The sequence below is a fragment of the Dama dama genome, chromosome 33, assembly GCF_033118175.1.
Source record: "Dama dama isolate Ldn47 chromosome 33, ASM3311817v1, whole genome shotgun sequence".
Classification (NCBI taxonomy): Eukaryota; Metazoa; Chordata; class Mammalia; order Artiodactyla; family Cervidae; genus Dama; species Dama dama.
In genome coordinates, this window is record NC_083713.1 from 16,151,383 (window position 1) to 16,175,924 (window position 24,542).

The 24,542-nt window shown below is 35.6% G+C and overlaps 1 long non-coding RNA gene across 1 annotated transcript; it reads right to left on the reverse strand.

Annotated features, from left to right (window-relative positions):
• Positions 1–1,378: 1,378 nt before the first annotated feature.
• LOC133051057 (uncharacterized) lies at positions 1,379–24,542 on the reverse strand. Its single transcript, XR_009691767.1, has 3 exons — positions 24,405–24,542; positions 4,883–4,926; positions 1,379–1,471 (listed from the first exon to the last, which is right to left on the reverse strand). It is a non-coding gene; the product is annotated as an uncharacterized LOC133051057 (long non-coding RNA).

Below are 24,542 nucleotides of genomic sequence, written 5' to 3' on the forward strand. Positions count from 1 at the left end.
AAAGAATGGTGTATTTAACTCTTGATGTGATTTCAAATAGGAAATTTCCTCATTGTCTATGATTTTAGAGAAGAAAATTTATCTATGAGTGAAAAAGCAGTAAGAAGTCAAATAAGAAGGTCATTATGACTCTTGCCAGCCGTGTTGTACCCTTGGGAGAAATATTGTTTCCTGTTAAATCTGCTGTTAACTTTGTCTCTGTTATTGCACCTCATGAATAGCTAGGTGGATTTTTATTTTCCTAGTCCAAAGCTAAATTTTACTTTCTCATATGTTTAAATGTAACAATATATAACTTAAAATATATAATTAATTGATGAAATGCTGAACTTCATGAACTGGAGAGAAAATGGTAGCTCCTTCCAGTATTCTTGCCTGGATAATCCCATGGGCAGAGAAGCCTGGCAGGTTATAGTTCATGAGGTCACAAAGAGTAGGACATGAATAAGTGACTGAACACGTTCAAATTTCATGAAAAGTCAAAACACAAAGCTAAAGCAGTCAAAATTTCAGAACAGAATTATCTGATTTTGGTTTCAGCAATTACACCACATACTCAAAAAAAAAAAAAAAGTGGTTAACATGCCACATATTTTCTGAATTAACCCATAAACATTTTTCATCATCTTCCATCCATCCAACAAAGTTTCAATTAACTTAAAGTATAATTACTAAAGTTATGTTTTTGGTCTCTCTCCTTCTTGTACTATATCATGTATCACTGATTTAAGATGACAGAATTTGGGGACTTTATTATCTGTGGTATTAATTTTTATGAGCAAGGAAAATGAGGGTCAACTAATTAAAGTTAGACCAACCCTGAAAAATATCAGCTTCCTATACTGCAGCTTAGTGTTTATTCACCATGCAATTCAGAATATTATGTCTGCAAGGAAAAAAAAATCTTAAGAATATTTAGAGATAAACTATTTAAAAACTGTTCTTAACAATTACAAGAGGAACTTCAGTAGGTTAATTACACACATGCACACAAACACACACACAGACACACACCTGTCAGGGCTAGAGAGAGAAAGAAGATGTGTTTAAACTCTGCCATAGGCAGAAGGCCAGTGGAAAAACCTAACTTTGGTGGTTACAGTGAATGTAATTAAAACCTGTCTTTATTTCTCAGAGGCAGTCTCAGTGATAAAGTGTATGTTCCTCAATCCCTGCAGCTCTATAATAACAGCAACATATTTCCCTGATCACTATTGGGAGGTTTAAAATCTAGAAATGTATTTGACTGTGTACCGAGCATTGGTTTCAATATACCACCAGGTCAGTCTTCAATGATTTTCAGGTAATGAAAAGTATTAAGAGCTCCATGGTCATCTGAGGAATTTCAGCATGAAGACAATGAAAAGCAGTAGCTTACCCTCAAATGCCTGTTTCAGGAGTCAAACAATGGCGGTGAGTGCTTTCTTTTTCTTTCCTCTTGAGTTCTACATGTTTCTGGTCAGTAATTGCCCTAAAATGGTAAAGGTCTTATCATTTTATCACAAGGTCAGGAGAGAGGTAATATAGTATAGCTCTAATCTTTAGGTTCTGGATTTGGGCTGTTTGGGTTTAAAGTCTGGTTCCATCTACACACATCTATAGCTTTAGGAAAAAGTCTTTATAATTTATAGGCTGAAATTAAATACTTCAACTCACTTATTAATGAAATAGAGATGAATATAACATCATTGTAAGGAATTAAGTAAGGTATATGTGCCAAAATGTTATTCAGAGTTTATAATGTAGTATGCACTCAATAATGTTGTGTGCTTTATTTTGAAAACAAATACAAATAGAAGTTTCCCTCCAAAATGCCTTTCTGAATACAATAGTCATTTTGAAGATACTAAAAGTATTTACATTTCATTAAAAACCCCTATCTGTAGGAATCATGTGTGAGTAAAACACTTTTATTGACAAAGAATCATTAAACAACACAAATTAAATGATGAAATATATACATATATATATATATATATATATATATGTGTGTGTGTGTAATAGCTTATTTAAGTCAGAGGAAACATAGGTGAACCAAATATGGTTTACCTCCATTTTCAAAAATATAGTTGAGTTTCTTACTAAACTCAATATACTCTTACCATATGATCCAGCAGTTGTTTTGCTTGGAATTTACACAGAGGAGCTGAAAACTTAATGCTCACACAAAAACATGCAAACAAATATTTATAGTAACTTATTCATAATTGCCAAAACTCTTATGGAACCAAGATATTCTTCAGTAAGTGAACGGATAAGCTGTGGTACATCAAGACAATGGAATATTATTCACAGCAAAAATGAAAACAAGCTACCAATTCATGAAAAGACATGAAAGAAGCTTATATGAATATTACTAAATAAAAGGAATCAACTTGAAAAAGGCTACATGCCTTTCAACAATGTAACATCTGGAAAGATAAAAATATGGGGACAATAAAAAATCAGTGGTGGCTGCCGGGGGTAAAGGGGGAGAGAGATGAAGAGGCAGAGCACACAGTATTTGTACAGCAGTGAAAATACCCTGTGTGATATTACAATGATGGGTATACATCATTATATATTTGTCCAAACACAAAGATAACGCCAAGAGTGAATCCTCAGGTACACTATGGATTTTAGGTGATTATGATGTATTAACGTAGGTTCATCCTTGGTTAAAATAATAATAATAATAATGTATTATTCTGGTGAGTGATGTTGATTAATGGGGAAGGTTATGTATGGGTGGGAGTTGCAGGTATATGTGAAATCTCTGCATCTTCCTTTCAATTCAAAAACTGCTCTAAAATCTACAGTCTTTAAAGACTAGAAAAAGTATGTTTTAAAAAGGCAACCATTTATTCCACACTAATTTATAACATGTAAGGATGCTGCTATATTCTAGGTATCAAAAATGAGATTGCCAAAGTATCTGCCTTCAAGGTAATCATGGTAAGGCAACTGGATGGTAATGTCTGCTCTGCTGGAGGTTGGACAGGGAGGCAGGTTGTGACCCATGGTCATGTGGATTATCCTCTACACATTCACAGTGACAATGCACCCTTGGAGTTGTGCTGAATATAACATGCAGGATGTAAGCATGTCCTCAAAGAAGGGCTCTTATTTGACCAAAAAGTTAAAGAATATCTTCTAAAAGGAATTAATACAATTCAACAAGATTTAAAATATTCTATACGCCATACTCTTAAAAGCTAATATTACTATTTGAGAAATTTTGAGGTAATGTAAATAAATTTCAACATGCTGGTACAAAGAGTACAGATAAGAATTATTTTTGATAAAAAAATTATATGAAAAAAATTAAATGATAAAATATTAAAGAAAAAATCAAAGAATTCCTATATAAGCTTGGAATAGGGAAGATCTATTCTATTTCTATAAATAACTAAAAATCAATATAAAATAAATTAATAAATTTAACTACATAAAAGCATTTTAAAATGCATATATGAAAAAATTAGAATAAAATAATTACTGAGTTAGGAAAATAGTTACCAATCACATTATAGATAAAGAGCTCATGTCCTTAAATTATTATAGTTCCTAGAAATCAAGGTCAACACTTTAATGTAAAGAAAGTTCACAGAAGGCAACAAACAGATTTTCCTTAAATAGCATCCAAATGCTTATTCACTATAGCATGAAAAATGCAAATAAAAATACACTGAAGTAACATTTTTTTCAGTCAGTCAGTTTAGAAAAATTAAAAGATTATAAAATATTTAACATTTAGTGTAAATTCATAAAATTCTCCTAGAGGGCAATTTGACAATATAAATAAATGCACATATCCTTTGTCCATTAATTTCACTTCCAGGAATTTATTCCAAAGATGGCCTTTTATGAGTGCAAAATAACCTATATATGCAAAATTACTCACTGTGGCATTCATTCTAATAGCAAAAGATTAAAAACAACTCAAGAGATTATCAGCAGGGCACTGGCTAATAACATGAGAGCACATCCTTGCAAGAGGCTACTATGTAGCTACAAATTTATAAAAGAAAAAGGCCTTGTATATTACAGAAATGTTAGTCCTCAAGATACAGTAAATGAAAAAGAAAGATGCAGAAGAGGAGAAAAGGAAGAAAATAAAACTATGTATTTATTTGTGTTTATGTTCACATAAAACTTTAGACGTTTATATAAAACTTCTTAATAAAGACAACTTTACATAAAACCAGTAAAAGTCATTAACCATGATAGTGGATGATAGAAACTGTATATATGAGTAAGAGGTTAGGTACCAGGCTCACTGTATAGCTTTGAAATATTTTAATTTTTGACTCATGTAAATTCATTACCTACTCAAAAATAAAATCGAATTATATACACACACACACACACACATATATTTGTATATGGGCTTCCGTGGTGGCTCAGATGGCAGAAAATCCATCTGCAGTGCAAGAAACCTGGGTTTGATCCCTGGATTGAGAAGATCTCCTGGAGGAGGGCATGGCAACCCACTTCAGTATTCTTGCCTGGAGAATCCCATGGACAGAGAAGACTGGGAGGCAACAGTCCATGGGGTTGCAAAGAGCTGGACACGATTGAGCAGCTAAGCAGAGTGTGTGTGTAAGTATACATATATATATTAAAGGGAACATCAGTTTAATCCCTTTAGTGAGAGTGAACTAACATTTATTGATTTTCTATTTATATGGTTTTTGTCAACCATTTTGCTAGACTATGTTGTATATTTTAAATCATTTATATTATATATAATTCAAATGATAACAAAAACTTTAAAAGACATCACCCATGGTATACAGGTCAAATAATTGAGTCTCAGAAATATTAAGCAATATATCTAGGTCTGTACAATTAGTACTAATATTAATACTACTAATAATAGATAACACTTTGATAAGCTTACCACGTATCAGGTACAGTTCTCTGAGGTAGCTGCTAAAACTTCTCCTATTTCAAATAAAGGAAACAGGAACTTAGTCAAGTTAACTGATGTGCCCCAGGCCTCCATACAGAAAAAAGGCAAAGTAAGCATTCAACAAGGGACTCTGTCTCTACAGTCCATATTCTTAACCATTTTACTATTATTTAGGCACTTCTACAAGTAAAGCCCAGTTTTTTCCTCTGTAGCATGCTTTATTTATAAGTTGAAATGTGAAACATTGAAAAATTACCTTCAGTGGTACCCAAAACATTTTATAAAAGCACTGAAATCATGAGTCACACAGACACAGAAATATTGCTATCCCCAGTCAGCTAAAACAAAGTTGTTTTTGAAATAACAGCAGTTCATTTCAAATGCAGTGTGCTACAATTTTGTGAAAAATTGGAATAAGGGTTAGAGGATTGGAGCAACTTTGTCCCTATGTTGCAGGCTGATGTTTCTCTTGCTTCTTCAAATGCATCAGTAGAGGAACTTTCTCTAGGGTCTGTAGCTATTTGACATGCCACACTTCAAAAATTCTGCAAGAGTGGCCATTTTCACCAAAAGCTGACACCATGGAAAAACTCTTTCCAACACATTTTTCTAGAATGTCCTTTTAAGAACTCCTACTCCAATTAAGAACTCCTAATTGCAGCACAATCAGAAAGGCAAGTTCCTGAAGCCATGAGGTCACAGAGCACCTGGTTCCTTGAACTGCCAAACAGCAAATTTTTTCTCCATTCTCATGAGAGTGATTTCTAAGAGACTGGAACAGTGTAAAACATCAAAACTGAGCCCGTTGGTGGCAAAGGACTGAGTATAACTCTGTATCTAGGTGGGAGAGAGAGCAGTGAATCAATTCTACTGAGCTCTACGTTTTGTACCCTGCTGAAAAACCTTACCAAGGAAGTTGTCAGCCACTTGAGTCCAGACTTAGAGTAGCAAAACCCATATAAACATCTGGCAATTTTTACAATACAAAAATGTGTCTAACTTTAAATTTAGAATGGCAAAGGAAATTTACCAACATTTTAGATGCTTGCAATTATTTATCTTCCAGTGTATACTTACAAACTGTGGAATCTGGGGTTTCATTTCATTTTGGAGTACTTATAATTAAACCTACAGATCTAAAGATTTAAACGTCTGTTCCAGTCAGCAGCCAAGTCAAAACTGACACATCGAGAGACAAGAGTTTAAAATGGGATTGCATGGTCACAGCCAATGCATAATGCCTGCTGCAGAGCAGGATGCAGAATGGTGAATCCTGCCATCTCAGCAGACTAGAGTTTAACTGCCAAAGCTTGACAGAAAGACTGATTTCCTCTAAAGGTGGCTAAATGTTTTAAAGGGAATGTAGTAGATTGAATCTGTAAAATATCTAAAGCATCTTTTCATCTGAATTATAAAGATTTATATAACTTCATCTTAAATATGTTCCAAAAGACAACCCTGTTTTATGTGTACACACACATATACATTAAGATTCAGTCTAAAGCATTATTGCAGGAAATTTTTGGAAGCCTCTAAATCTGAACTCACCATTTAAAGCTACTGAATTTTTATTTATTTAAAGCTACAAAATCACATAGATGGGTAACCTTGTTTTATACATTTCGAAGCATTAAATTATAGGAGTAGAAAGGATGAAAAACTGTCTTGGCAGTATTTCAGAAATAATTTTAGGAGTAAATTTGGATATTCCATTAAACTCGGCCCTTTTACTTATCAATAGTTTAAATCTTCACAAAAAATATAAACAGGAACAAGTATTTCAGTCCTTAGAGATAGCAGGATATCAGCTATTAAACCTTTCATAAAGGAAAAGGGAAGCGAGAGGAGTGAATATGAGAAAGCACACCCAAAGTCATCTGTTCAAATTCTGTTTTTAATACATGTGGCCTTAGAAAATATAGTTACCTCTTATCTAAAATAGTTGTTAAATCATACCTACAGCTCGAAACTATGATAGTTAAAATAAATGTGAAAGCAATATGCCTGGTGCCTGGCACCCAGATGACAATCAACAGACAGTGGTTGAATCTTCTTGACACAGCTTGTACTCACTACATACTCTTATTACAACATTAATGTGTAGGGAGTTTCTTTTTTAAAAAATGATCATAACTAACTTACAAAGTTTTAAATAAAATAACGGCTGACACACATCCACAAGAATAAATTGGTATTAAATAAATATCCAATATTTGTAACCCATGCCTTTCACATATTTATATTTTGGGGAAGTAACACACTTGAACTATTGCCCTAGCCCTCTTTTACTCTTTATTCTGACAGTTAATTCTCAAATATGAACTAGCCATATTCCTCAGTTTTTAAGCATTTATAGATTTATAAATATATATTTAAGAGATTTATAGTCTTTGCTTCTCTTTCTGTCTGCTGGATGAATGTAATACAGAAATCCTGGACCTAAACTTTTACTTTAGGTGGTCTGTCCTAAGGCCTAAACTGACAATACAATGGTTGGCTACATGCTTAAAAACACGTACTTCTTCAATCCTAGAAGTAAGCTTTATTAACAATGAAGTTGACATTTTAATGGCCATCTGGCTGTCTCTCCTGTGCTTCTGAATCAGTAGAGGAGATAGATGCTATTTATTGATTCTCTAAAAGCTCAATGATGAAAAGTAAATCTCAAGCTCAAGTGTAGCTGTAAAAGCCTACAGAAAAACATTTATTCAACATGTAGGTGGATGAACGATGTCCTCTACCAGTGTGTGAAAGGAGTGAGAAAGGGGTCTCTAGTGAAGGGAAATTCCACTAGGTACTCTGCTTATCCCTTATCACATTATGATAGACATTATTAGTATATACTCATCTACTTCTTCCATTATGCCATAATACCTTAGAGGGCCAGAAGAGAATATTAGCACAGGCTTGGATCAGAGTTTTGGCAAGTGCATAAGAGCTACATACAGAAGTGTTTCAGCTCAAGATGGAAAAGACTATAAGACTCAGAGCTATAAACATTATTAAATTAAATTATTGCACAGTGAATGGGGAGTCCCTGCTGTGGAAGAGCAGAAACCAGGCACTCATTCCCCAGGATTGAGATAAAGGAGTCAAACACCAGATGGGTGGCTGGCTTTTAAGATTCTTTCAATAATGGTATGATATGACCATCACTGTTTAGTAATCACTATCTTTCTCTTTCTAATGACTATGTGACCTTAATTTCTTCATTTCTCTTTAAATTAACTTAGCCATTCAATTCTAATATTTCAGGAAAGGTAGAGATTTGCTCGTTAATTCTTACATACAACTCAAATACCAGAAAGTATAGTGTACAAAACAGAATTGAATTTCCTTCAGAGAGCTGATGAGTGGACCTATCAAAAACACTATCAGTTTCCAAAGGAAAATGAAAGCCAGACCTCATTAAAGTGACAAAGCTTCTTAGAGCAGCACTCAAAATAATTGATTAAATGCACTTTTTCTGTAGTTCAGAATTTTTGCTTATGTTCCACAGTTTTCAAGTCCAGGAATTCAACCAACCACAGATCAAAAATATTTGAGAGGAAAATTGCAGAAAGTTCCAAACATTAAAACTTGAATTTTTCTCATGCAGGCAACTATTTACCTAGCATTTACATTGTATTCACAACATTGTATTTACATTGTATTAGGTATTATAAGTAATCTATAGATGATTTAGAGTAGATGGGAGAATGTGTGTAGGTTATACATAAGTACAATCCCATTTTACATGAGAGAGTCAGGCATCCACTGATTTTGGTATCCACAGGGTGTCTTGGAACCAGTCCCTTTTGGATGGCTAGGGATGACTATACATTCCAAAGTGAAGCCACAAATGCATATTGCATACATCCACAGTTTTTTGCCTTCCTGAAGGGAGCTATTTAAAATTGGAGTAAATCTTACCAGTTCATCTGACAGTGGTAATTAACCTACTCAAGTATGTGGAGATACTGGTCTAATGCCTCTGGACTATGATATATATTGTTTGTAGCCTCTTTAAAATTTTGTTGAATAAAGTCAATGTTGCATGCGGCTGATGATTTACCAGAATCTTTCTAGGTATTTGAATAAAGTTAATTTAACAGTATAGAAATTAATTTTTAAGATCTAAATTTGATTTTACAACTGCTTATTCTTCTTGCTTTCTCTCTCTCTTTGTGTCTCTCTGATAGAACACTTTTCTGATTTTCTCAAAGCCTAAAGATGTGCACACAGAAAACTGAAAATATACAATTTCATCATTATGCCAAAGAACTCATAATATTTTACATTAAATATGCTTAAGAGAATTAAAATGTATCTTATTTTTCTTGTTTGAATATAGATTCAATTAATTACCAGGAGTATTAGAACTCACTACTATGGCTTCATTGGGAACACTCCACAGTACTAAGATGGATAAAAATCTAAAGTCTTGGGAAAAAAACTTTAAGTACTGTTATTATGTTCATAATTATTGAAAAGTAGAGAATGAACAAGTTGTATTAGGTCATATATCTAAAAAGTGGAGTGAAATAACCAGAATATTCTTCTCATAATACACCTAAATATGTGCAGAAACATTAAAGCTGTAACTTTTAATACTTAATCATTAAACTAAAAACTAATTAATTCAAAAGTTCTAAAAGGGGGGAAAAAGGCCCTAGCCATCTGTACTTTATTTTTTTCTACCTTATTAAAAATAATTGACAAAATTATTTGCATTTAAATATACAACTTGATGATTTAATATACATAAACATTATTAAATAATTATCAAAATCTAGTTAATTAACACATATATCTCTCATATATCTCTAATTCTTTTAGAATGGGGGCATCATAATGTTTAAAATCTACCTTCAGCAAATTTTATGTATATAAATATCATATTGCTAGGTGTAGCCAACATGCCATACATTAGATCTTCAGGACTTATTCATCTTAGAACCAAAAGTTTGTATCCTTTGCGGTATGGGCCTCCCCATTTTCCCCTTCCTCAGCTTCTGACAGCACCATTCTACTCTCTTTTGGTCTAAGATTTGAAAAAAAAAACAAGGGCTTAACAAAAAGGGATACCATACAGTAGCTGTCTTTGGCTTATTTCACTTAATATAAGGCCTTCCAGGTTTACCCATGGCCTCACAAATGGCAAGAATTTTTCCTTTATATGGCTTTATATCAAGTAATATTCCATTTATTTCATTGCTTATACATACCACCATTTTTTTAATCCCATTCATCCATTGGCAAACACTTAGGTGGGTTCCATAGCTGGCCACTGTAAGCAATACCACACTAAACATGGAGGTGCAGGCACCTCTTGGAGACCCTGATTCTCTTTCTTCCAGTGGTGGGATGGCTGGATCGCACCACGGTTCTATTTTTACCTTTTTAGGAACTTTGAAAATGTTTTGAATAATGACTGCAACCAATTCACATTCTCTCCAATAGTAAATAAGTGTCCCCTTTTCTCTACATTTTCATCAAATTTTATCTGCTATATTTGTGATAATAGACATCTCATTGTGGTTTTGATTTGCATGTGTCTGACCACTAGACCATTCAGGTATGACCTAAATCCAATCCCTTATGACTATACAGTGGATGTGAGAAATAGATTGAAGGGACTAGATCTGATAGACAGAGTGCCTGATGAACTATGGACGGAGGTTCATGACATTGTACAGGAGACAGGGATCGAGACCATCTCCATGGAAAGGAAATGCAAAAAGGTAAAATGGTTGTCTGAGGAGGCCTTACAAATAGCTGTGAAAAGAAGAGAAGCAAAAAGCAAAGAAGAAATGGAAAGATACTCCCATTTGAATGCAGAATTCCAAAGAATAGCAAGGAGAGATAAGAAAGCCTTCCTCAGCAATCAATGCAAAGAAATAGAAGAAAACAACAGAATGGGAAAGACTAGAGATCTCTTCAAGAAAGTTAGAGATACCAAGTGAACATTTCATGCAAAACTGGGTTTGGTAAAGGACTGAAATGGTATGGACCTAAGTGAAGCAGATGATATTAAGAAGAGGTGCCAAGAATATACAGAAGAAGTGTACAAAAAAGATCTTCAGGACCGAGATAATCACGATGGTGTGATCACTCACCTAGAGCCAGACATCCTGGAATGTGAATTCAGGTGGGCCTTAGAAAGTCATGTGGGCATCACTATGAACAAAGCTAGTGGAGGTGATGGAATTCCAGTTGAGCTATTTCAAATCCTAAAAGATGATGCTGTGAAAGTGTTGCATTCAATATGCCAGCAAATTTGGAAAATTCAGCAGTGGCCACAGGACTGGAAAAGATCAGTTTTCATTCCAATCCCAAAGAAAGGCAATCCCAAAGAATGCTCAAACTACCACGCAATTGCACTCATCTCACATGCTAGGAAAGTAATGCTCAAAATTCTCCAAGCCAGGCTTCAGCAATATGTGAACTGTGAACTTCCAGATGTTTAAGCTGGATTTAGAAAAGGCAGAGGAACCAGAGATCAAATGGCCAACATCCAATGGGTCGTCAAAAAAGCAAGAGAGTTCCAGAAAAACATCTATTTCTGTTTTATTGACTATGCCAAAGCCTTTGACTGTGTGGATCACAATAAACTGTGGAAAATTCTGAAAGAGATGGGCATACCAAACCACCTGACCCACCTCTTGAGAAACCTGTATGCAGGTCAGGAAGCAACAGTTAGAACTGGACATGGAACAACAGGCTGGTTCCAAATAGGAAAAGGAGTACGTCAAGGCTCCAGGTATTGTCACCCTGCTTATTTAACTTATATGCAGAAGACATCATGAGAAAGGCTGGGCTGGAAGAAGCACAAGCTGGAATCAAGATTGCTGGGAGAAATATCAATAACCTCAGATATGCAGATGACACAACCCTTATGGCAGAAGTGAAGAGGAGAGTGAAAAAGTGGGCTTAAAGCTCAACATTCAGAACTAAGATCATGGCATCTGGTCCCATCACTTCATGGGAAATAGATGGGGAAACAGTGGAAACAGTGTCAGACTTTATTTTGGGGGGCTCCAAAATCACTGCAGATGGTGATTGCAGCAATGAAATTAAAAGATGCTTACTCCTTGGAAGGAAAGTTATGACCAATCTAAATAGCATATTAAAAAGCAGAGACATTACTTTGCCAACAAAGGCCCCTCTAGTCAAGGCTATGGTTTTTCCAGTGGTCAGGTATGGATGTGAGAGTTGGACTGTGAAGAAAGCTGAATGCTGAAAAATTGATGCTATTGAGCTGTGGTGTTGGAGAAGACTCTTGAGAGTCCCTTGGACTGCAAGGAGATCCAACCAGTCCATCCTGAAGGAGATCAGTCCTGGGTGTTCATTGGAAGGACTAATGCTGAAGCTGAAACTCCGATACTTTGGCCACATCATGTGAAGAGTTGACTCATTGGAAAAGACCATGCTGCTGGGAGGGATTGGGGGAAGGAGGAGAAGGGGAGGAGAGAGGATGAGATGGCTGGATGGCATCACCGACTCGATGGACATGAGTTTGAGTAAACTCTGGGAGTTGGTGATGGACAGGGAGGCCTGGCGTGCTGCGATTCATGGGGTCGCAAATAGTCGGACACGACTGAGTGACTGAACTAAACTGAACTGACAATCATGTTGAATACTTTTTTCATGTACCTATTGAACATGTGTATATCTTCCCTGGAAAAATGTCTATTCATGTGTTTTGCCCACTTTGTAATCATATTATATGTTTTGCAATTGAGTTGTATGACTTTTCTTGTGTATTTGAATATTAACCCCTCATTTATTTTACAGTTAGCAATATTTTCTCCCATTTAAATTTACAGTGATAAATACTTACATTAAGAAACCAAGAAAGATTACAAGTAAACAACCCCTCCTTACATCTGAAGAAACTAGGAAAGAATAATAAACCAGCCAAAGTTATCAAAAGGAAGAAAATTATAAGGATTAGAGCATTGAAATAGAAACTTGAAAGAATAGAAATGATCAACAAATATGTGTTTGTTTTTTGAAGATGAACAAAACTGACAAACCTTTAGTCAGACCAAGAAAAAAGATAGTCTTATTTATTTATGACTTAAATAAATAAAATTATAAACTAGAGAATAGACATTACAACTGATACCACCAGATATAAAGGAACATAGAAATTACTATCACCAATTTCATGCCAACAAAGTGGACAACCTAGAACAAAAGATAAATTCTAAGAGTATTTAGCCTTGAGAATCATGAGGAAATAAAAATCTGAACAAACCAATAATGAGTAAGAAGATTAAATCAATAATCAAAAGTATACCCACTTATAAAAACTCAGGACCAGATGGCTTTACAGGTAAATGCTATCGAAGATTTAAGGGATTAATACCAAGTTTTCTCAAACAATTCCAAAAGTAGAAGAGGAAAAAATGCTTTCAAACTCATTTCACAAAGCCAGCATTACCCTGATCCCAAAGCCAGATAAGGGCACTACAAGAGAAAAATAACTATAGGACAATACACCTGATGAATATACATATAAAAAAACTCAATAAAATACAAAGCAAACTGAATTCAAGAGCACATTAAAAGGATCATACTTCATGATACTAGAAAAATATGTAAACAACTGAGAAGTAAGATGTATCTGGATGCATCAAAATATAGTTAAAGCTTATTTCTTAAATTAGCAATACGGTCCAGTCATATGATCTAAGCCAGGTGAGTGAACTTTATTATTCTGAGAATATGTGTTACCATCAATCTTGTGATTTAACTCAGAGTAATTATTACAGAGTTCACATACATGCAAAGAGACCTTAGGTCCCAGGTATCTAACCAAGTAAAGAAAATTAGGAGAAATCCCTGGGAAGCGAGCATAGAAAATAAGTCCTAAAAGATAAATGGGAATTAACCTGGTAAGCAGAGGAAGGATGAAGAGTAAAAGGAATAAGCTCATCAATAAAAATTAAATATACAGGACCCAGGAAAGAAAAAAACAATTGCAAAAGCCCCTCTCAGTAGAGAGAAGCTTAGTGTGCTTATGATCTGGATTGGGTAAGATAAATAGTTTGTAGTTTAAATGTAATGAAGAACCAATGAAGTTCTTCAAGTAGCATGGCAGACTAGTTTATTCTTGCAAGAATGTTTTATTGGGGATTTACTTTATGTCAGGTACTATAAGTGAAATATCATGGTCTCTGCACTTAGGAAATTTACAATCCAGTAGTCAGATGACTGTTTTAGGAAAAAGCAGTTTGGTTTCAGAATGGAGAAATGAATGAATGAATGAAGAGAGAAATAAATGTAGAGAGAAATCTTAGGCACTTTTGCAATATCCCATCTGAATTGAATGATAATTACCTGACTCAGATTATTGGCAGGGAGATAATTCAAAACACCTAAATTTGAATGAAGAGTTTGGATAAATACCTTGTCATATTTATTCAGCTATTTTATAGGTTATACTCAGATGAATTTCTGTTTATATGAACAGGTATTCATAATATACTATAATGCAAAAAATAGCTTTAAGTAATATTTTATGCCATTTTTTAAAAAATCATTTTAAGTATTTATTATGGTGCAACAAATTATTCCCAAACCTAAGTTTAAAATGATTTTCATTTATTATATTTGATAATTTTGTGGGCCAAGAAAGAAGACATTGTTTGACTGGGCAATTATTTTATCCTTTGTAGCATTAACTTAGGTCACTTGGTTTTGTTTGGCTGCATAGGGTCTGGTTTGGCATAGCCAAAATGGCTTAACTCAAATGTTGGTATTTTGACAGGGTAGCTGAGAAGGTGGGCTCTGCTATGATTGTTGACCTGAGTAACTAGCCAAGGCCTCTCTAACCTGGCAGTCTCAAAGTAGCTGGACTTCTGACATAGTAGTTTATAGATCCTAAAGTAGGGAAATGTCTCAAGAGACCGAAGTAGAGATTGTCACTCGTATAAAGCTCACAGCATCACCATCTTCACCTTACACACGCTTTGTCAAAACAATTACTGAGGTCAGCGAGACTGAAGGAGAAGAAATGTGGACCCCACCATTCAACTGAATGACCATATAAAAATATTTTTAAAATATTGACACATCTTTAATCAATCAGCCACAGTCTGCCCACTGTCCACCAATTATTATAATTTTTTCTCCCTGCCAAATCTTTTCCTCCCATGGTCCCCAGAGTCTCTACTCATGACAGCATATATTCAAACTCCTGGTTCTTGTCACCTAAATCACTCCCAGGATGAGATGAGCCTCCTTGGCTTTGGTCCTCAGATAAAGTATCTCTCATTTTGAAGACATGTATACTAAAGAGGTAAATTATCTATCCTCCACACATGTAACATGGAATGGTGAGACACAGATAAGATAACCAATATGGAAAACTTTCATTAAAAAAAAAAAAAAAAAAAAAAAACTTAGAAATGTGAGACACCAGTATTAGTCCTAGCCATTTCTGCAATCTAGTCAGGCACATGTCTCCTATTCCATATGACTGTTGGGTTAAGACCCAGCAGTAACCTGTGGAATGATTCTTGGCAACACTTCTGAGCTCTTGGTCTTCTCTTACATATTTTTCCATTAGAAATGCTAAATTTGTAAAATCTGTAGGCTTCTCAGCCTGTTTTCTCATTGGATAATTTGCAAATTCAAAGATCTCTTTTCATTCTGTACTTTTTTTGCCTCTTTCAGTCTAAGCTAATATAATTTTTTTTAAGCTATGGAGTTTTTTGTGTGTATCAGTTATAGTTCAATCTATTAAGCAAAAGTAACATCCATTTTCTTTCAAGGATAGGCCTGTTTCAACATGAGTTAACAGTCTGAATGCTATGGGAAAACGCCACTTAGATCCTTGGAAGTCATTGGCTGGTTGAAACACTCTAAACTCATGTTCTAAAATTCTTAGAGGACCTGTCATCTAGCAGAGTGTCTAAGGGGAAGGTGATAGGATTTTTAGAAAGCTCACTATGCAAGCCTTTAAATTTTTATGAGGCTTCAGCAAAAGTTCCTCAGTCACAGCTCTGTGGTCTCTCGTCTTGGGCCCTGTTTACTGACAACCGTTCTCCACACCATCTTTGCCCAGAGGCCATGTATCACATAACTGGGAGTGTTTGCCAGGAGGAACCGAGCTTGAGTTTCATTTTCAAACAGCGCAAGCCCTGTTATATATGTTTCCCCTAAATTTTTCTTGAAAACTGAACAGTTTCTTCTGTGGTTCATTCCATTCTTGATGTCTTTTATCATAGGCAAAAGGAAATCAGATTCCTGCCTTACCCAGGTCAAGTGACCATTTTATTTCCCATTTTACTGATAGAAACAGTTCTGAACTTCCTGCCGGTACATAAATCAGATACCCATTTCCTAGCCTCCACTAATGTTTCCTGACTCTTTTTATGTTTTACTAAGTATCCCTGAGGCCGTTCCAGCTTCTATTCACCACTCAGTCACAAAGACAAAGCAACAAATTTTAGGCCACACCCCAGCTCTAGGTACTAAATTCCATTCTCGTTTTCCATTCTATGCTGCACACAGCATACCAAAACATTTAATTATACATCATGCATATGTAGTTCAGGAATTTGGACAGAGAAATTATTTCACTCTTCATGGCACTAAATGTGTCCCTCAGCATAGTTCAGACAGATAGGTTGATCTGGAGAATCTAAGAAGGTGCTCTTACATATCCAGCACCTTGGCAAGAAGAGTTGGAAGGCTCATCTTTCTTTGTACTGCCAACCATAGTGGATATATATTCCCTTCCCAACTTTGTTGCCTCAGACTAGGAAAATTTCTTTCATTAGTAGCACAGAGTTTGAACACATCAGGTGCCATCTCTTAAAGATTCGGGGCCAGAAACTGCATACCACCATGTCTACTTTATTCTAGCCAAAGAACTCATTAGCCTGCCCAGATGCAAGGAGAGAGATACATTATCATCTTTCACATGGAGCTTCTATTTTTATTATTTTTTATTCAGTTGCTAAGTCATGTCCAACATTTTGACACCCCATGGAATATAGACCAACAGGCTTCTCTGTCCATGGAATTTTCCATGCAAGAATACTGGAGTGGGTTGCCATTTCATATAGAGTGTCAAATAATTTGCAGCTATCTTTAATGTGCCACATTACTATACATAAATAATGTCATTATGGATGTCAAAAAAACTTTCCTGTGTAGTTTATCTGTACTTCTTTTTTCTACTGTGAGCATTTTTTGGGGGGGGGAAGAAAAAAATTATTTTCATTTCCAATGAAAGTGAAGAAGACTGGGAGGCCACAAACAAGTGTCCACTACTATACCACTGGGTCTTCCCCGATGGTTCTACTGGTAGGGAACACACCTGGTAATGCAGGAGATGTAAGAGACTTGGGTTCATTCCCTGGGCCAGGAAGATCCACTAGAGGACAGCTCAGCAACCCACTCCAGTGTTCTTGCCTGAATCCTATGGACAGACAGGACTGGCGGGCTACAGTCCATAGGGTCACAAACAGTCAGACGCAACTGAAGCAACTTAACACACACACCCCGAATTAAGGAACTGGAAAGTGCTTGCCGCTTAACCCAATAGATAAGCTACATCAGCAAACCCCACTTTCTCTTCTTCTGACAGACCAATTACTTGTTAAAGCTCTGAAATCATGTGCTGCGCGTGCTCAGAAATATTTAATAGCTGAAACTCAATTAACATTGCTCTAAGATGAAAACTGATTTTGTCTCAAAACTTATGTTTTTCCTCTTAGCTATTCGTCACATTCCTAATGAAAATAAGTGGCCTCAAAAGAGCCCAGGTTTTAGCTCTTGTTATTAAGTGAGAAAACCATCAAATAAAGTAAGGCCCACTCATTTACTTTCATTTTTTTCCCTAATCTTAGGAAAAAACTATTTCCACATGTACAGTCATTTGTGCTCTACGTTTCTAGTTCATTAGACTATGCTTCTTCTTCTTCTAAGTCACTTCAGTCGTGTCTGACTCTGCGCGACCCCATAGACGGCAGCCCACCAGGCTCCCCCATCCCTGGGATTCTCCAGGCAAGAACTGGAGTGGGCTGCCATTTCCTTCTCCAATGCATGAAACTGAAAAGTGAAAGCGAAACCGCTCAGTTGTGTCCGACTCTAGCGACCCCATGGACTGGAGCCTACCAGGCTCCTCCGTCCATGGGAATTTCTAGGCAGGAGTACTGGAGTGGGGTGCCATTGCCTTCTCCGAGACTATGCTAGACTTTCTTAATAAATTTTTTAGCAATCACATTCATGCAATCCATAAGACCATAACAAAGATATCTATTTTGAAGTTATTTTCTTAATTATTAATTCAGATTATTAAAGTTGGAACAATATTTCCTCAATCAGCCTCCATCCTTTTCATTATTTATTTCCTTATGTACATAACAAGCATTTAGTGAGCATATATTGTGTCTTGATACTATCAGAGATATGCGGAAAAAATGAAAATTTAAAAAAGATGAATTTTCTCTACTCTTATGAAAGTAGTTAGAAACAAGATGTTATAAGGAATTATAGCCAATTGTGCCATAAAGAGGAAAGTGACACCAAAAGAAGACTCAGTGTAGAGCACAGTAGACACACCCAAATTAGTCTGGGGAGTAAGACAAGGTTTTACAGTGGAACTAACATCCTAGTTGAGATTAAGGTTGTTAATCAGGCATGGACCAGACATCTATAAAGGCCCAGAGACAAGAGAGAGATACTTAAGGAACTTTAAAAGAAAAGTTCTGAGAAGGGAAGAAGAGATGCTAGAATTTTGGAAGAACTAGATCAAAATGGCTCTGTAAAATATGGTACTGTAGAGAATTTGTACTTTACTCTAAAAATCTTAATCCACTGAAGCAATTTAAGTCAGGCAAATGTCATCAGAACTCTGCTAATAAGGTCATTCTGGCTTCAGAGTAGTGAACTATTTGGAAGAAGAAAGAACTGGATATCAGGGTTCCACTTTTGAAACTACTGCAGGCATCCATTAGAAGAGCAGGCATTGGCATCAACAGTGATAACAGACAATGGAAGAATTACAGAGCTACTTAGAATATAATACTGGGGGTTGATGGAGCTAATGGAATAATTATGGTAAAAGTACTAATAGTTAATAATAGAACAGCATATGTTACACAGGCTTCCCAGCTGGTGCTGGTGGTAAAGAACCTGCTTGCCAATGCAGGAGACACAGGAGATGGGGGTCCGATCCCTGGATCAGGAAGATCCTCTGGAGGAGAAAATTGCAATCCACACCAGTATTCTTGCCTGGAGAATCCCATGGACAGAGGGGACTGGCAGGCTATAGTCCACAATGTCCCAAAGAGTCAGATATGACTGAAGCGACAACAGACACACACAAAGTGTTACTTATTTAAAGATGGATAAATTAGGGCTATAATTGGAAGTGGCAGAGAGAGTCTTATTAAATCCAATTTTTAAATATCTAGAGACAAATTAACCAGATATAAATGGCCTCTCATTTAATCAATCCAACATTAAATTTGCCAACATGTTAGCAAATGAGGAAATATAGACTGGGTAGTCTAGGAAAATTTACTGACATATTAACAGTGAGGATCATTATCTGAAAAGGGAAGGCTTTGTCAGAAATATATATATATATATATATTAGACAAATACATATATATGTATATGTATATGCATAACCTATATGTGTATATGTATATGTATATATGTATTTGTCTAATTCCACAGATAAAGTTCTAGAACATAACTTCAAAGGTTAACAGAGGCCCTCTATGGGTTGTGATGCAATATTTTTTGTTTTTCATTTTATCTGTATTTTCTAAGTTTCTTTAATATACCAAAATTTATTTTATAATCTTAAAAGTGTTAAAAATAAAATGATAATAAGCAGGGCTCTAATTTTCAAAGACAACATATGGGCTCAGGGCCAATTATTACAATGATTATACTCTGTATTGATACTTCCATAGAGGTACTAAAAGGAGATAAGTGCCCAGGTAAATAATCAACACAGTGGTGTATCATTTTACTATGATCTGTGGCTCTGACTTAATGCCCCCAAAGCAAAACTATAGTATGCTGTTGCAGGTTGGGATTCCTAACAAGCAGACTCTGAGACAGAATTTACAGATGTAAATTAAATTAAATTCTGTCTCAGAATTTAATCTTCTGAGGATTAAAACTAGGGGACATGACAAAAAGGGAAGGGAAGGAAAAGGAAGGAAAGAAGTATGGTAGGGCAGAAAAAGAAGTTGATTTTGCTTCATTCTCAGGGTAAGACAACCAACCATGTGGAGATTTTCAAGATGGAGTAAACTCTCAAAGTTGTCCTCACACTATTTACTGGATATGAGACATCACAGGAAGTGAGCGTGATATTGAGCAGCAGTCTTCAACTGAGGCAATTACCCGAGGGGGCTAATAGCTTAAGGCTGTCTGCCAGCAACAGCTCCAGGAGATGGAGTAGCAACTACCTGATTTCTAAAGGAAGATATGGGTATTTCATCACAATGTCTACACAAGAGGACAGTTGAAGCACTACCAAAATTGCCTCCTAAATGCTAATTTCAGCCCTGAAAGTGAGAATATATAAGTGTACAACTTAAAAGCAATATCTAGGGTTCCAAAAGACAGAATGATGAACAAGAGACTCCATCCTTCCTAATGCCTAGCCCATGTCACACAGGGCATGAAGAATCCACCTTGGGCCCAAAAAAAGGAGATATAGAATCAATTTATGACTCTTACTGCCTAGATGGAAGACAGAGATGAGACATTATGCATAAATGCACATTAAACTTTTTCCCTTTTAAAACTTCCATTTCTGAAAAAATCAAGCTCAGTCTTCCTATACTTGCCCTTGAATATAACTCGTTCATGGAAGTATAAGAAAGCTCTGTGTGGGGTGTGAAGGAGAGAAGATATTTATTACTTTTTAAAGTCAATGGTTCACTTCTACAAGATTTTTAATTGATTGGATGAAGGGGTGAAGAAAAGAAGAATCTCAGGTATAATGTCTGTATTTTGAACTGAATGGATGCAAATCAGAGGACATGAGAGAATATTCTACCAATGCTGTGAGACTACTTGGCTATCTCTTCTAAGCAATATTAAAGCAAATCCCTATTTCATATCATATACACAAATGAATTTTATATAAATAGCTAAACATTAAAAATGAATAACAACTGAAAGTTTTTGAGCAATCACACACCACGCACACACACGCACACACACACACACACACACCCTCCCTGCCACAAGTATACTTCAAATGGCTAGAAATGACAGGAGAAAAAATAAAGCAAAATAGATGAATAAATATGCTGGAAATGAGAAGAAAGATACTTAGGTAAACAAAAAAATATACATGAGTAGAAGTGGTAGACAAAATACAGGATGTCCAATTAAATTTGAATTCCAGATAAACAGCAAATGTCTGTTTAGTATCAACAAGCCCCATGGAATATGTAGGACTTTCTTATACTAAGGAACTACTTGTTTATATTTAATATTTAACACGCTTAGTAATGTAATGTATTGTTTGTCTTTAGAGTATATTTGCTAAATCTGACAATCAAAATGAGGAATTCTTCAATGAAAAAAAAGGAAAGAAGTTTGAATAAACAAAGGAAACTTTTTATAAAATTTCATAGGAAGCAGGGAGCAGGGACTCATATAGGAAGTAGTATCTGTACCACCAACTTGTGTCATACTCCAGACAATTCTCTGAGAATAAAGAAAAAAAAAGAGCAAAAAAGATAGAAGGTATGAAAGAATATTTAAGAATTTGAAAGAAATAGCTGAAACTTCCTAAAGATACCTAAGATAAAATCCAAATGAGAAAATAGAAAGAATAAAGATAACAATTAAAAATAATTAAAATTTTCCTAAAACGGAAGGAAAACATAAGTGCTTGGACTGAGCGTTTATTCCAAGAGCCCAACACATAGACATGTACACATGCACACATATGCCTATGCATGACCATCACTAAAAAAAATCTTTCAGTCCAGAATTTTGTACTTAATCAAAATGGCATGCAAAGGACACAGAAAATTAAAACATGTTATTCAAACATTTATTTTTCATAGCTTTCTTCTGAAAAGTATACTATAAGAAATTTCCTATTAAATAAAAAATCAGTCAAAAGAAGGTATAAAATGTAGTTAAATAAATTAGTGAAATATAAGCAAAATGTTCTAACTTGTTAGTAGCCACCTGCAAACAAAATTTCAGGTGATAATAAGCATGGGATCAAAACATACAAAGCTATTATCTCATATTTGCAGAAGAGGATGAATAGGAATACATATTAATTCTAAATGTTGAAGAAAAAATGTTAGTTAAGTATGTTAACCACTTGAGTGCAAACAATAAAAATAAATAAATACAAAATATGTAACTTCAGAACATCTGGAGAGAAAGGTAGAATGCATAACTTCCAACCCAGGGAGAGAATGAAATATCAATCTGATCAAGGGCAGGAAAGGAAAACAGTAAATATGTATAGGCATAATTCACTGATTTAAACAGTGAAAATAAAATAAAATCTAGCTATATGCTGTATATTAGAAGCATATTTTTAAAATGAATGTTGTATTCATTATAGAAGATACAATTTTACTATTTAATTCCCACTTCCTTTCATTTTGATCCACCTCTAAATACTCCTAAGCTTAAGTGGACAGTTCCCATATAAAGCAACTGGATCTTTCTTTTCTGTCCCTAAGGTTTTCTCCAGTACCACTGAAGCTTGCTCAGACTGTTCAGGCAAGCCCTAAAGGGCTGAGCATTTATGTTCCCCTGGGCAGACTTCAAAAACTGAAGACTGGATTGGGTGCATAAATACCCCCAACTTACTATTCCTGTGTGGGATGATTATGAGGCTCCTCACAGGATTCCCAGCAGGACTGGGCTCCAGTTGCGCACAGTGGTAACCTACTTAATACATCCTTTATTGGGCTTTTTTCTTTCTCTGTGTGACAGCTCATGCCCTCCTTGGGCTTCCTGGGATCACCTCCCAAAATAACTCCTTGTCTAGGGCTGGCTTTTAGGGGAACCCAAACTAAGACAGTTATTGTCAAAATTGGGTGATAATAGACTCTCACATGCAGTACATTGCAATTATGGATGCTTCATTGATGGTGGATTGGGTGAGGTGAGTATGGGTGGACAGAGAAGCACTAACTTAAAAAAATATGAAAGCAAAGGTGATTATAAAGATTTTAGAATTGGATGGTTTGGTATAGTTGCTTCAGAAGCCTTGAAGAAGAGAATAACAGACCCAAGTTTGCCAAGTACAAATTCTTGGCATGGTGTTAAGAATCAGAGAACCTTAGTGGTCATATTTAAAGAACCCTTACTTTATGCAATAATAGGGCAACCTTGTTAAAACACACAGAATTTCATACAAAGTATGTTGTTGTTGTTTAGTCACTAAGTTGTGTCTGACTCTTTGAGTTCTAGTTGAGTTGTCGTTTGTTGACAGGCAGGCTCTCTCCTGTGACTCAGAATATTATGCCCTGATAAGGCCACATGGGGCCAGTTTTATTATGTTCAAGATGGCTCTTTCAAGCTTAGACACAAAGATATCCCTCAGCAAATCAGGATGATGATGATCCAACTGCTTTGGCAGAGTACAGATAAAGGATCATAAGGCCCAGGTAGTTATGTTAGAATCTGTTTCTTTTTACTTTAACCTTTGTATTCTATTGTTGTGCTATAAGTTAATCACTCAAGGAATGTTGCCTATAGCTTACACTATACAAAATGACCCACCTAGTGAATTTTACCTCCTGTGCCTTAGTAGTAAGCTAAAATATCTTTGTTTAGCTCACAGGAAACAAGTTTACCTGTGACTGGCTCGTGGTAAGTCACTTCCATCAGGTTTGACTCTTTGTGACCCCATAGACTATAACCCACCAGACTCAGTATAAACTGTCCTGATAAGGCCACGTGGGGCCAGTTTTAGTATGTTCAAGGTGGCTCTTTCAAGCTTAGGCACGAAGCTATCCCTCAGCAAATCAAGATAGTAATGAACCAACTGCTTTGGCAGAGTACAGATAAAGGGTCATAAGGTCCAGGAAGGTATTATGAAACCAAAGAGCCAAGCGTGATAAAAGAAAGCAGAAAGCAAGAAGACAGCAAAAAAAGTAAACAAACAAGCAAGGAAGGAAGAAAGTTAAGTAGAAAAATGACCAGAATATAATAGATACTTAATAAATATTTGGTAACAAACTGATTAAAAGAATAACATAAAACCCAGTGTGTCAGTAGAAAAGATAATATATCTTGAATATCATAATTAAAAGCTTGGTCTGTATTAATAAAATTGCAATAGGGAAGAACAAATCTGACTGCATAATAAATCTGTTTCTTTTACTTTAACCTTTGTATTCTACTGTTTTGCTACAAGTTAATCATTCAAGGAATGTTGCCTACAGCTTAAAGTATACAGAACGGCCCACCTCAGTGAACCTTGCCTCCTGTTCCTTTCCAGTAAGTTAAAATGCTTTGTTTAACTCACAGGAAACATCCTGATCAGGTTTACCTGTGAATGGCTCATGTAAGTCACTTCAGTCATGTCCGACTCTTTGCGATCCCATGAACTGTAGCCCACCAGGCTCTTCTGTCAATAAGATTCTCCAGGCAGTAGTACTGGAGTGGGTTGCCATTTCCTTCTCCAGGG